General features: G+C 48.3%; 1 protein-coding gene across 3 annotated transcripts in view; it reads left to right on the top strand.

Moving 5' to 3' along the window:
- The first annotated feature begins 79 nt into the window (after positions 1-79).
- Positions 80-11,925, top strand: part of VPS37C (VPS37C subunit of ESCRT-I) — a 22,666-nt gene continuing 10,820 nt past the window's right edge. Inside the window, exons 1-2 of one of the 3 annotated variants that reach the window (XM_084859199.1) lie at positions 80-166; positions 9,827-9,911. The gene's annotated coding sequence lies outside the window, so the exon portion shown is untranslated. The other 2 variants (XM_084859205.1, XM_084859215.1) reach the window with 2 other exon arrangements.

Here is an 11,925-nt window from a genome sequence, read left to right on the forward strand (position 1 = left end):
CCAGAGGAACAGACCACGACCTTTTACGGGAGGGAAGGAAGCCGTAATCCATTTCCCTCCTGCTCTTTTTCAGGAGTAGGCTGAGCGGACGCAGTTTCCGGCTTCGAAGCGGAAGCCGGAAGCCAGTCGGGGGTTCCCTCTTCCGTTTCTGCCCCTCTTCCCCCAGGTAAATCGCGATTGGTAGGGGGTTTATCAGTTAACCCTTTCTCGTAGTGTCTCGCGAGAAGAGACAAGGTGCCTGGCCCCGCTTCAGTCGAGAGGTGAGGGAGCAAAGGTCCGCGCGCGCGGAGGCCTGCCACCCCCGCAGCCCTCCTGCCCTCCGCGCTGACCGCAGCGCCCCCCGCCCGGGTGGTTCTGGGCGATGCGCGCGCATGCTTTGCGTGGCCGGGCTGGCCGCGAGGAAGGGGCTGGCGGGGCTTCCCTTTCAAAAGTGGCTCGAGGTGCGGCCCGTGTGGAAGCCCCGCCCCCTGCGTTGGGCGCCACGTCTCCTCAGGTGTTGCGAGGGTGCCTGGCTGGGGCTGATGCGATGAATGATGTTCTTCATATGCGCAGAGGAAGTCTCTCTCTGTGGGAATACTTCATAGCTTTTCGGGCTCTACGCTGTTCCTGGAAATAGGCTCTGAATTAAGTCTCTGGTGCAAATTAACAGGGGGTGGTGCACTGCTCATTTACACATGCTAATCAGCGTGAATGATTGTATGGCAATTACCTTTTTGTTTTCTCTTGGCTGCCACTGAGGTTAAAGAGGGAGGGGAATCTAAGTGTGTGCACCAGAAATGCTTAGGCTAATGGCAGCTCTACTGTTTTCTTCATGCTGCACCAAACTTAATTGCTCTCTGCCCCCATTCCTGGCTTTCCTGTTGGTGTGTGGGCACCTATTGCTCATGCACACTGCATTGGTTCGTGGCGTTATCGCATGGTACATGCTTTATAGCAACGAATATACCTAGTGGTGTTCCAGTATATGAAGAGCAACTCCCAGGGTGGCTAATATTTTGCTGACAAACCTCATGCTGCTGCATCTATGGTTGGCAACTGACTCCCCTTCTTTTCCCACTGCCTAACACGCCATGAGGTTTATTCACACAAGTTTGTTGGCATCCGGGCCTTTATGCTGATAGTTGTATCTGTACCTAGCACTGGGGGTATATGTTTATTTTTCTAGTCTCACAGAACAGCTGATTGTAATAACCCATCAAGTATAGGTATAACTGAGACTTGGTGGGATGACTCTCATGACTGGAATACAGCAATTGAAGGATATAACTTGTTCAAAAAGAACAGGAAGAACAGAAAGGGAGGTGGGGTTGCACCGTATGTGAAAAATACATACAGTCAGGGCCAGAAATATTGGAACAAGGATAACTGTTTTGGCAGTTGGCCTCTGTACACCACCACATTGAAGCTGAAAGGAAACACACCCAGATGGGAGCGAAGTCAAGACTTTCAGCTGTAATTCGAGGGGTGTGACAAAAATGGGGTGCTAACCATTCAGGAAGGACAGCCAGTGGCATACACCCACACCCATTGTTGGTGGCTCATAAGTAATGGAAGGAATGGCTTACAAGCAGCTGCATGGCCAGGTGTGGCCTGTTTCCTGGGTACCCCATGACCAATCAAGCAGATAAAAGGCTTGGAGGTGGTTCTGAGTGTTACATTTGCATTTGGTAGCTGTTCACTGGAACCCCCAACATGAGGTCCAAAGAGGTGTCCATGCGAGTGAAGGAGGCCATCATTAGGCTGAAGAAACAAAATAAACCCATCTGAGAGATAGCAAAAACAGTGGGAGTGGCCAGTACAACAGTTTGGAACATCCTGAAAAAGGAGGAATTAACTGGCAAGCTCAGCAACAGCAAAAGGCCTGGCAGACCACGGAAGACAACTAAAGTGGATGACCGCAGAATTCTGCTCATGATGAAGAGGAACTTTTTCACAACATCTAGCTAGGTCAAGAATGCTCTTGCGGAGGTAGGCATATCATTGTCAACATCTACAGTCAAGAGACGGCATTATGAATGTAAATACAGAGGCTTCACAACAAGGTGCAAACCACTGGTAACGCTCAAGAACAGACAGGCCAGATTAGCCTTTGCCAGCAAACTCCTAAAAAAGCCTGCCCAGTTCTGGAATAAGATTCTTTGGACTGATGAAACCAAAATTAACCTGTACCAGAATGATGGGAAGAGCAAAGTATGGAGAAGGAAAGGAACAGCTCATGATCCAAAGCATACCACATCATCTGTCAAACATGGTGGAGGCAGTGTTATGGCATGGGCATGTATGGCTGCCAATGGAGCCAGGTCAGTGATGATTATTGATGACCTGACTGCTGACAAAAGCAGCAGGATGAATTCTGAAGTGTTTAGGTTTAAGTGTTTATAGTATTTAGCTATACTTTCTGCTCAGATTCAGCCAAATGCTGCCAAAGTGATAGGATGCCGCTTCATATTGCAGATGGATCGTGACCCAAAACATACAACAAAAGATACCCAAGAGTTTCTCCAGGCAAAGAAGTGGGATGTTCTTCAATGGCCAAGTCAGTCACCTGATCTCAACCCAATAGAGCATACTTTTCACTTACTGAAGACAAGACTGAGGGCAGAAAGACCCACAAACAAGCAGCAGCTAAAGGCAGTTGCAGTAAAGGCCTGGCAAAGCATCTCAAGGGAGGACACTGAGGATTTGGTCATGTCCATGGGTTCCAGACTTCAGGCAGTCATTGACTGCAAAGGATTTTCATCCACGTATTAAAGGCAATCCTTAAGTTTGAAATGATGTTGGTTTGTTCCATTACTTATGAGCCACCAACGATGGGGGTCTGTGTATGCCACTGGCTATCCTTCCTGAACGGTTAGTGCCCCACTTTTGTCAAACCCCTTGAATCACAGCTGAAAGTCCTGACTTTGCTTCCATCTGGGTGTGTTTCCTTTCAACTTCAATGTGGTGGTGTACAGAGGCCAACTGCCCAAACAGTTATCCTTATTCCAATGTTTCTAGCCCTGACTGTATCTCTGCACAGAAATACAGGAGGATGAGCTTGGTAGCCCCATCGAGAGCATCTGGATGAAAATAAATGGAGCAAAGAATAAAAGAAACCTGGTGGTCAGAGTCTACCACTGGCCACCCAATCAAGAAGAAGATGAGGATGAAACTGTTGAAAAGCAAATAGCCAGTGTTTCAAGGAAGCACGATGTAGTAGTAACGGGGGACTTCAATTTCCCCGATATTTGTTGGGAGACAAATTCTGCAAAACATGGCCCCTCCAGGAAATTCCTCACTTGTGTGGCGGATAATTCCTCCTACAGAAAGTAGAGGAAGGCACTAGAGGATTGGCTTTCCTTGACTTGATCCTAACCAACAGAGATGACTTAGTGGATCAAGTAGCAATTACAGGAACTCTGGGGGAAAGCGACCATGTTATACTTGAGTTCTTGGTTCTAAAGGAAGCAAAAGCTGAGTGTAGTCAAACTCGTACCCTGGATTTTAGGAAAGCTGATTTTAATAAACTCAGAACAATGATCAGTAAGGTCCCATGGCAAGCGACTCTAACAAGAAAAGGAGTCCAAGATGGGTGGGAGCTTTAAAAAAAGGAAATTCTCAAGGCACAATTACAAACAATTCCGACAAGAAGAAAAGTGGAAGACAACAGAAGAAGCCAATGTGGCTTCACAAAAAGCTTAGAGATGACCTGAAAACAAAAAAAGGACACATATAGGAAGTGGAAGGAAGGCCAAGCAACAAAGGAAGAGTACAGGCAGGTAGCACAGAATTGCAGGGATGGCGTCAGGAGGGCTAAAGCTGAGAATGAGCTGAGGTTAGCAAGGGATGCTAAATGCAACAAAAAGGATTTCTTCAGCTACATGCATAGTAAAAGGCAGAGAAAAGAAATGACGGTTCAGCTATTAAATAAGGATGGCAAAACGATAACAGAGGACAAAGAAAAGGCAGAGGTGCTCAATGCCTACTTTGGCTCAGTCTTCTCCCAAAAGAGGGTCTATGACCCCCCTGGCAAAGGTGAAGTACAGGCTGAAGGGGCAGGATTGCAGCTTGAGATCGATAGGCATATGGTCAAGGAACACCTAATTACTTTGAATGAGTTCAAATCTCCAGGGCCAGATGAACTGGATTCTAGAGTCATAAAGGAACTGGCAGAAGAACTCTCAGAACCACTGTCTATTCTCTTTGAGAAATCATGGAGGATGGGGGAAGTGCCAGATGACTGGAGGAGGGCTAATGTTGTCCCTATCTTCCAAAAGGGTAAAAAGGAGGAACCTGGGAACTACAGACGAGTCAGTCTGACATCAATCCCTGGGAACATTCTGGAGCAGATGATAAAGCAATCCATCTGGAAGCACCTTGAAAACAGTGCAGTGATTACTCGAAGCCAACATGGATTTGTCAAGAACAAATCCTGCCAGACGAATCTGATCTCATTTTTTGATCAAGTAACTTCCCTTGTGCACTGTGGGAATGCTGTAGACATCATATACCTCGACTTCAGCAAAGCTTTCGACAAAGTGCCCCATGATATCCTGATGAGCAAACTAGCTCAAAGTGGGCTAGATGAAACAACGATCTGGTGGATGCACAGTTGGCTACAGAATCGGACTCAAAGAGTGCTTATCAATGGGATCTTCTCAAACTGGGGAGAGGTAACAAGCGGGGTACCGCAGGGCTCAGTCCTGGGTACATTTTTATTAATGACTTGGAGGAGGAGGTGCAGGGAAAGCTGATCAAATTTGCAGCTGACACAGAATTGGGCGGGATAGCTAATACCTTGGAAGACAGAAACAAAACTCTAATCTTGATTGACTGGAGCGCTGGGCAGAAAGCAACATAATGAAATTTAATAGGGATAAATGCCAAGTTCTGCACCTAGGAAAAAGAAACCAAATGCACAGTTACAAGATGGTGATATGTGGCTCAACAACACTACAAGCAAGAAGGATCTTGGAATTGTTGTCGATCACAAGCTGAATCTGAGCCAACAATGTGATGTGGCTGCAAAAAAGGCAAATGCTCTTTTGGGCTGCATTAATAGAAGTATAGCTTCTAAATCCCGGAAACTACTAGTTCCTGTCTACTCAGCGCTGGTTAGGCCTCATCTGGAGTACTGTGTCCAGTTCTGGGCACCACACTTTAAGAAGGATGCAGACAAACTGGACAGGGTTCAGAGGAGGGCAACAAAGATGATCAGGAGACAGGAAACAGCCCTACCAAGAGAGACTGAAAGAACTGGGCCTGTTTAGCCTTGAGAAGAGAAGACTGAGGGGAGATATGATAGTGCTCTTCAAGTACTTGAAAGGTTGTCACAGAGAGGAAGACCAGCATCTCTTCTTGATCATCCCAGAATGCAGGACACGGAATAATGGGCTCAAGTGACAGGAAGCCAGATTCCGTCTGAACATCAGGAAAAACTTCCTGACTGTTAGAGCAATACAACAATGGAACCAATTACCTAGGGAGGTGGTGGGCTGTCCCACACTGGAGGCATTCAAGACGAGGCTAGACAGCCATTTGTCGGGGATGCTCTGACTTGGATTCCTGCATTGAGCGGGGGGTTGGACTCGATGGCCTTGTAGGCCCCTTCCAACCCTACTATTCTATGATTCTATGATCTCTGTTGTTAGCCTGTGAATGGTCTGTAAAGGCTTGTGCGAAACATAGCACATGGCTGTTGGGCAGTATAGAAATGTGATAAATAGATAATTTCCACCACCCCGATGTAGCTTAATCTTGCCCTGCTTGTTGTTGTTGTTCAGTCGTGTCCGACTCTTCGTGACCCCATGGACCATAGCACGCCAGGCCTTCCTGTCCTGCGCTCTCTCCCGGAGTGTGCTCAAGTTCATATTCATTGCATCCGTGATGCTATCTAGCCATCTCATCCTCTGCCGTCCCCTTCTCCTTTTGCCTTCAGTCTTTCCCAGCATCAGGGTCTTTTCCAGGGAGTTTTCTCTTCTCATTAGGTGGCCAAAATACTGGAGCTTCAGCTTCATTATCTGTCCTTCCAATGAGCAGTCAGGGTTGATTTCCTTTAGGATGGACTGATTTGACCTCCTTGCAGTCCAGGGGACTCGTAAGAGTCTTCTCCAGCACCACAGTTCGAAAGCATCAATTCTTTGGCGCTCAGCCTTCCTTATAGTCCAGCTCTCACAGCCATACATTACTACTGGGAAAACCATAGCTTTGATTAGACGGACCTTTGTCGGCAAGGTGATGTCTCTGCTTCTTACTATGCTGTCTAGGTTTGCCATAGCTTTCCTCCCAAGGAGCAAGCGTCTTTTAATTTCATGGCTACAGTCACCATCTGCGGTGATCTTGGAGCCCAAGAAAGTAAAATCTGTCACTGCTTCCATTTCTTCCCCTTCTATATGCCAGGAAGTGATAGGGCCAGATGACATGATCTTAGTTTTTTTAATGTTGAGTTTCAAACCAGCTTTTGCACTCTCCTCTTTCACCCTCAACAAGAGGCTCTTGAGATCCTCTTCGCTTTCTGCCATTAGGGTGGTATCGTCTGCATATCGGAGGTTGTTGATAATTCTCCCGGCAATCTTAATTCCGACCTCTGATTCATCCAATCCGGCATTTCTCATGATGTACTCTGCATATAAGTTAAATAAGCAGGGTGACAATATGCAGCCTTGTCGTACTCCTTTCCCAATTTTGAACCAATCGGTTGTTCCATGTCTGGTTCTTACTGTTGCTTCTTGACCCTCGTACAGGTTTCTCAGGAGACAGGTAAGGTGGTCTGGTACTCCCATCACTTTAAGACTTTGCCACATTTTGTTGTGATCCACACAATCAAAGGCTTTAGCGTAGTCAATGAAGCAGAAATAGACATTTTTCTGGAATTCTCTTGCTTTCTCCATGATCCAGCGAACGTTGGCGATTTGATCTCTAGTTCCCCTGCCTCTTCGAAACCCAGCTTGTACTTCCGGTAGTTCTCGGTTCGCATACTGCTGAAGCCTAGCTTGTAGGATTTTGAGCATCACCTTGCTGGCATGTGAAATGAGCGCAATTGTGTGGTAGTTTGAACACTCTTTGGCGTTGCCCTTCTTTGGAATTGGAATGTAAACTGACCTTTTCCAGTCTTGTGGCCACTGTTGAGTGTTCCAGATTTGTTGGCATATTGAATGCAGCACTTTAACAGCATCATCTTTTAGGATTTTAAATAGCTCAGCTGGGAGACTGTCATCTCCGCTAGCTTTGTTGTTACTAATGCTTCCTAAGGCCCACTTGACTTCACTCTCGAGGATGTCCGGCTCAAGTTCAGTGACCACACTATCATGGCTATCAGGGACATTCAGATCTTTCCTGTATAGTTCTTCTGTGTATTCTTGCCACCTCTTCTTAATCTCATCTGCTTCTGTTAGGTCCCTGCCTTCTTTGTCCTTTATCATGCCCGTCTTTGCACAAAATGTACCCTTGAGATCTCCAATTTTCTTGAAGAGATCTCTAGTCTTTCCCATTCTGTTGTTTTCCTCGATTTCTTTGCATTGTTCATTTAAGAAGGCCTTCTTGTCTCTCCTTGCTATTCTCTGGAACTCTGCATTCAGTTGGGTATATCTTCCCCTTTCTCCCTTGCTTTTCGCTTCCCTTCTTTCGTGAGCTACTTGTAAAGCCTCCTCAGACAGCCACTTGGCTTTCTTGCATTTCTTTTTCTTTGGGACGGATTTTGTTGCTGCCTCCTGAACAATGTTACGGACCTCCGTCCATAGTTCCTCAGGCACTCTGTCTATCAGGTCTAATCCCTGAAATCTATTCCTCACCTCCACTGTATATTCATCAGGGATATGATTTAGGTCATACCTGAACGGTTTAGTGGTTTTCCCGACGTTCTTCAATTTAAGCCGAAATTTTGCAAGAAGCAGCTCATGATCTGAGCCACAGTCAGCTCCAAGTCTTGTTTTTACTGACTGTATGGAGCTTCTCCATCTTTGGCTGCAAAGGGCATAATCAATCTGATTTCGATATTGACCATCTGGTGACGTCCATGTGTAGAGTCGCCTCTTGTGCTGTTGGAAAAGAGTGTTTGCTATGATCAGCATGTTCTCTTGGCAAAACTCTATTAGCTTTTGTCCTGCTTCATTTTGTACACCAAGGCCATGCCTGCCTGTTATCCCGATGATTTCTTGACTTCCTACTTTAGCATTCCAATCCCCTATGATGAAGAGGACATCTTTTTTTGGTGTTAGTTCTAGAAGGTGTTGTAGGTCTTCATAGAACCGATCAACCTCAGCTTCTTCGGCCTTAGTGGTTGGGGCATAGACTTGAATTACTGTGATGTTGAATGGTTTGCCTTGGATTCGTACTGAGATCATTCTATCATTTTTAAGATTGTACCCCAGTACTGCTTTTCCCACCCTTTTGTTGACTATGAGTGCTACTCCATTTCTTCTAAGGCATTCTTGCCCACAATAGTAGATATGATGGTCACCTGAATTAAATTCGCCCATGCCTGTCCATTTTAGTTCGCTGATTCCCAAGATGTCGATGTTCAATCTTGCCATCTCATGTTTGACCACCTCCAGCTTACCTTGATTCATTGATCTGACATTCCAGGTTCCTAAACAATATTGTTCTTTACAGCATCGGATTTTCTTTTCACCGCCAGACACATCCACAGCTGAGTGTCCTTTCGGGTTTGGCCCAGCCGCTTCACTCTTTCTGGCGCTACTTGGAAATACCCTCTGCTCTTCCCCAGTAGCATATTGGACACCTTCCGACCTGAGGGGCTCATCTTCCGGTGTCATATCTTTTAGCCTTGTGATACGTTCCATGGGGTTTTCTTGGCAAGAATACTGGAGTGGGTTGCCATTTCCTTCTCCAGTGGACCACATTTTGTCAGAACTCTCTGCCATGACCTGTCCGTCTTGGGTGGCCCTGCACGGCATAGCTTATGGCTTCACTGAGTGGCAAGCCCCTTCGCCACAACAAGGCGCATAAATTTCAAAAACTAGCAAATGTGGGATAAACTGCACAAGCATGTGCAGTGATATCCTGGAGTTCCCTTCACACGAGGAGTCTCTTCAGCAGCTCCTATTTTCAGGTAACTTGCTAATTACCTAAAAGACCCTGCCAAATGAAATGAAGTGGGTGACTCCCAGGGAGAGGGCCTATTTGGTAGTGGCACCCCAGTTGTAGAACAGCCTTCTCAGAGAGAGTTGCATGGTGCCATCCCTATGATCTTTTGGGCGCCAGGTGGAGACCGTTTTGTTCACCCAGACTTTTTAAATAATTCAGTTTTAAAATCTGTGTTTATTTTTGGGTTAGTGTGCATTTTGTGTTTGACTTCATGGTTTTATGTTTTATTTTGTATTTAAACTGGGTTTATGTTTGTTTGTTTATTGTAAACCACCCAGAGTACTTTTATGTTATGAGGCAACATACATATGTCATCAATAGATAAGCTAGCAGACACTCCCTGGTGGTCACGGGAGTTCATCAAGGGGCTTCCTAAATCAGAGTACATAACCACTCTCTGGTTTTATCATTGAGCATCAACATTCCAAGGGCAATTACACAGAAGAATACCTGGATTTGCAGACAAGTAAGTGTACACCCAACAAGGAACTGCAGCCTTCCTGGCCTGCACAGCTTGCTGACAATATGTTGTCACAAGCACACTTTACATTTCCAGATATACACTTTAAACATCTTAGGTATACATTTTAAAAATGTAAAGTGGCACTTGGCTAATACTGCCCAAATAATGGTAGTAATTTTGAAACTAGAATTTTTTTTTTCCCCACAGTCAGAATGGCTTCCATTCATCCACTTTTGGACTCTGCAGGCAAACACAAACATGACTTCATTTCTCTTGCAGATACTGATGCAGAATCCTCAGAGCCAACCCTGTGAGATGTTTCGTTCGAATCAGAGGTAGAAGAGCCAGTAGCAGATTGTAACAGGTTATAATCCTTGCCAGTTGTCTCTGGTTTATGTCTCCTGCTGTGTGTGAATTCTGGGTTAGAGTGGCTGAGACTTGTGTTGGACAGAATATTTGGAAAATAAAGCCCAAACTATATGTGACAGCAGGTGATACCTGCTTTTTTTGTTTTTGTTTTAAACAAATTGCAGCTGTAGGAGGGCCTCAGTCCAACTGGGGCAGTGGAGGTGGAGGAGGGAAGGGGTTAACCCTTGCAGCCTGTGCCACTTTTCTTATGAAAATTGCTCTTCACAGCAGAGATTTTAATGGGAAAATCAGGACAGGGATACCCATATACTGCTTGTATATTTTGCCTCAAGGGGCATATAGCAGCTTTGGAGGGGGCAGTTTTCATGGGGAAAACAAGCCTGGGGGGGCATTGACCCCCCCCTCAGTGGGGCATTGACCCCCCCCTCAGTGGGGCATTGACACCCCCCCCCCTCTCTCAGTGGGGCATTGACACCCCCCCCTCTCTCTCTCAGTGGGGCATTGACACCCCCCCCTCTCTCTCTCTCAGTGGGGCATTGACACCCCCCCCTCTCTCTCTCTCAGTGGGGCATTGACACCCCCCCCCTCTCTCTCTCTCAGTGGGGCATTGACACCCCCCCCCTCTCTCTCTCTCAGTGGGGCATTGACACCCCCCCCTCTCTCTCTCTCAGTGGGGCATTGACACCCCCCCCCTCTCTCTCTCTCAGTGGGGCATTGACACCCCCCCCCTCTCTCTCTCTCAGTGGGGCATTGACACCCCCCCCCTCTCTCTCTCTCAGTGGGGCATTGACACCCCCCCCTCTCTCTCTCAGTGGGGCATTGACACCCCCCCCTCTCTCTCTCAGTGGGGCATTGACACCCACACACCCCCTCTCTCTCTCTCAGTGGGGCATTGACACCCACACACCCCCTCTCTCTCTCTCAGTGGGGCATTGACACCCACACACCCCCTCTCTCTCTCTCAGTGGGGCATTGACACCCACACACCCCCCCTCTCTCTCTCAGTGGGGCATTGACACCCACACACCCCCCCTCTCTCTCTCAGTGGGGCATTGACACCCACACACCCCCCCTCTCTCTCTCAGTGGGGCATTGACACCCACACACCCCCCCTCTCTCTCTCAGTGGGGCATTGACACCCACACCCCCCCCCTCTCTCTCTCAGTGGGGCATTGACACCCACACCCCCCCCCCTCTCTCTCAGTGGGGCATTGACACCCACACACCCCCCCTCTCTCTCTCAGTGGGGCATTGACACCCACACACCCCCCCTCTCTCTCTCAGTGGGGCATTGACACCCACACACCCCCCCTCTCTCTCTCAGTGGGGCATTGACACCCACACACCCCCCCTCTCTCTCTCAGTGGGGCATTGACACCCACACACCCCCCCTCTCTCTCAGTGGGGCATTGACACCCACACCCCCCCCTCTCTCTCAGTGGGGCATTGACACCCACACCCCCCCCTCTCTCTCAGTGGGGCATTGACACCCACACCCCCCCCCTCTCTCTCAGTGGGGCATTGACACCCACACCCCCCCCCCTCTCTCTCAGTGGGGCATTGACACCCACACCCCCCCCCCTCTCTCTCAGTGGGGCATTGACACCCACACCCCCCCCCCTCTCTCTCAGTGGGGCATTGACACCCACACCCCCCCCCCCTCTCTCTCAGTGGGGCATTGACACCCACACCCCCCCCCCCTCTCTCTCAGTGGGGCATTGACACCCACACCCCCCCCCTCTCTCTCAGTGGGGCATTGACACCCACACCCCCCCCCCTCTCTCTCAGTGGGGCATTGACACCCACACCCCCCCCCCTCTCTCTCAGTGGGGCATTGACACCCACACCCCCCCCCTCTCTCTCAGTGGGGCATTGACACCCACACCCCCCCCCCTCTCTCTCAGTGGGGCATTGACACCCACACCCCCCCCCCTCTCTCTCAGTGGGGCATTGACACCCACACCCCCCCCCCTCTCTCTCAGTGGGGCATTGACACCCACACCCCCCCC

Source organism: Heloderma suspectum, chromosome 1 (assembly GCF_057233095.1).
Source record: "Heloderma suspectum isolate Gila_16-S chromosome 1, 16-S_ref, whole genome shotgun sequence".
Classification (NCBI taxonomy): domain Eukaryota; kingdom Metazoa; phylum Chordata; class Lepidosauria; order Squamata; family Helodermatidae; genus Heloderma; species Heloderma suspectum.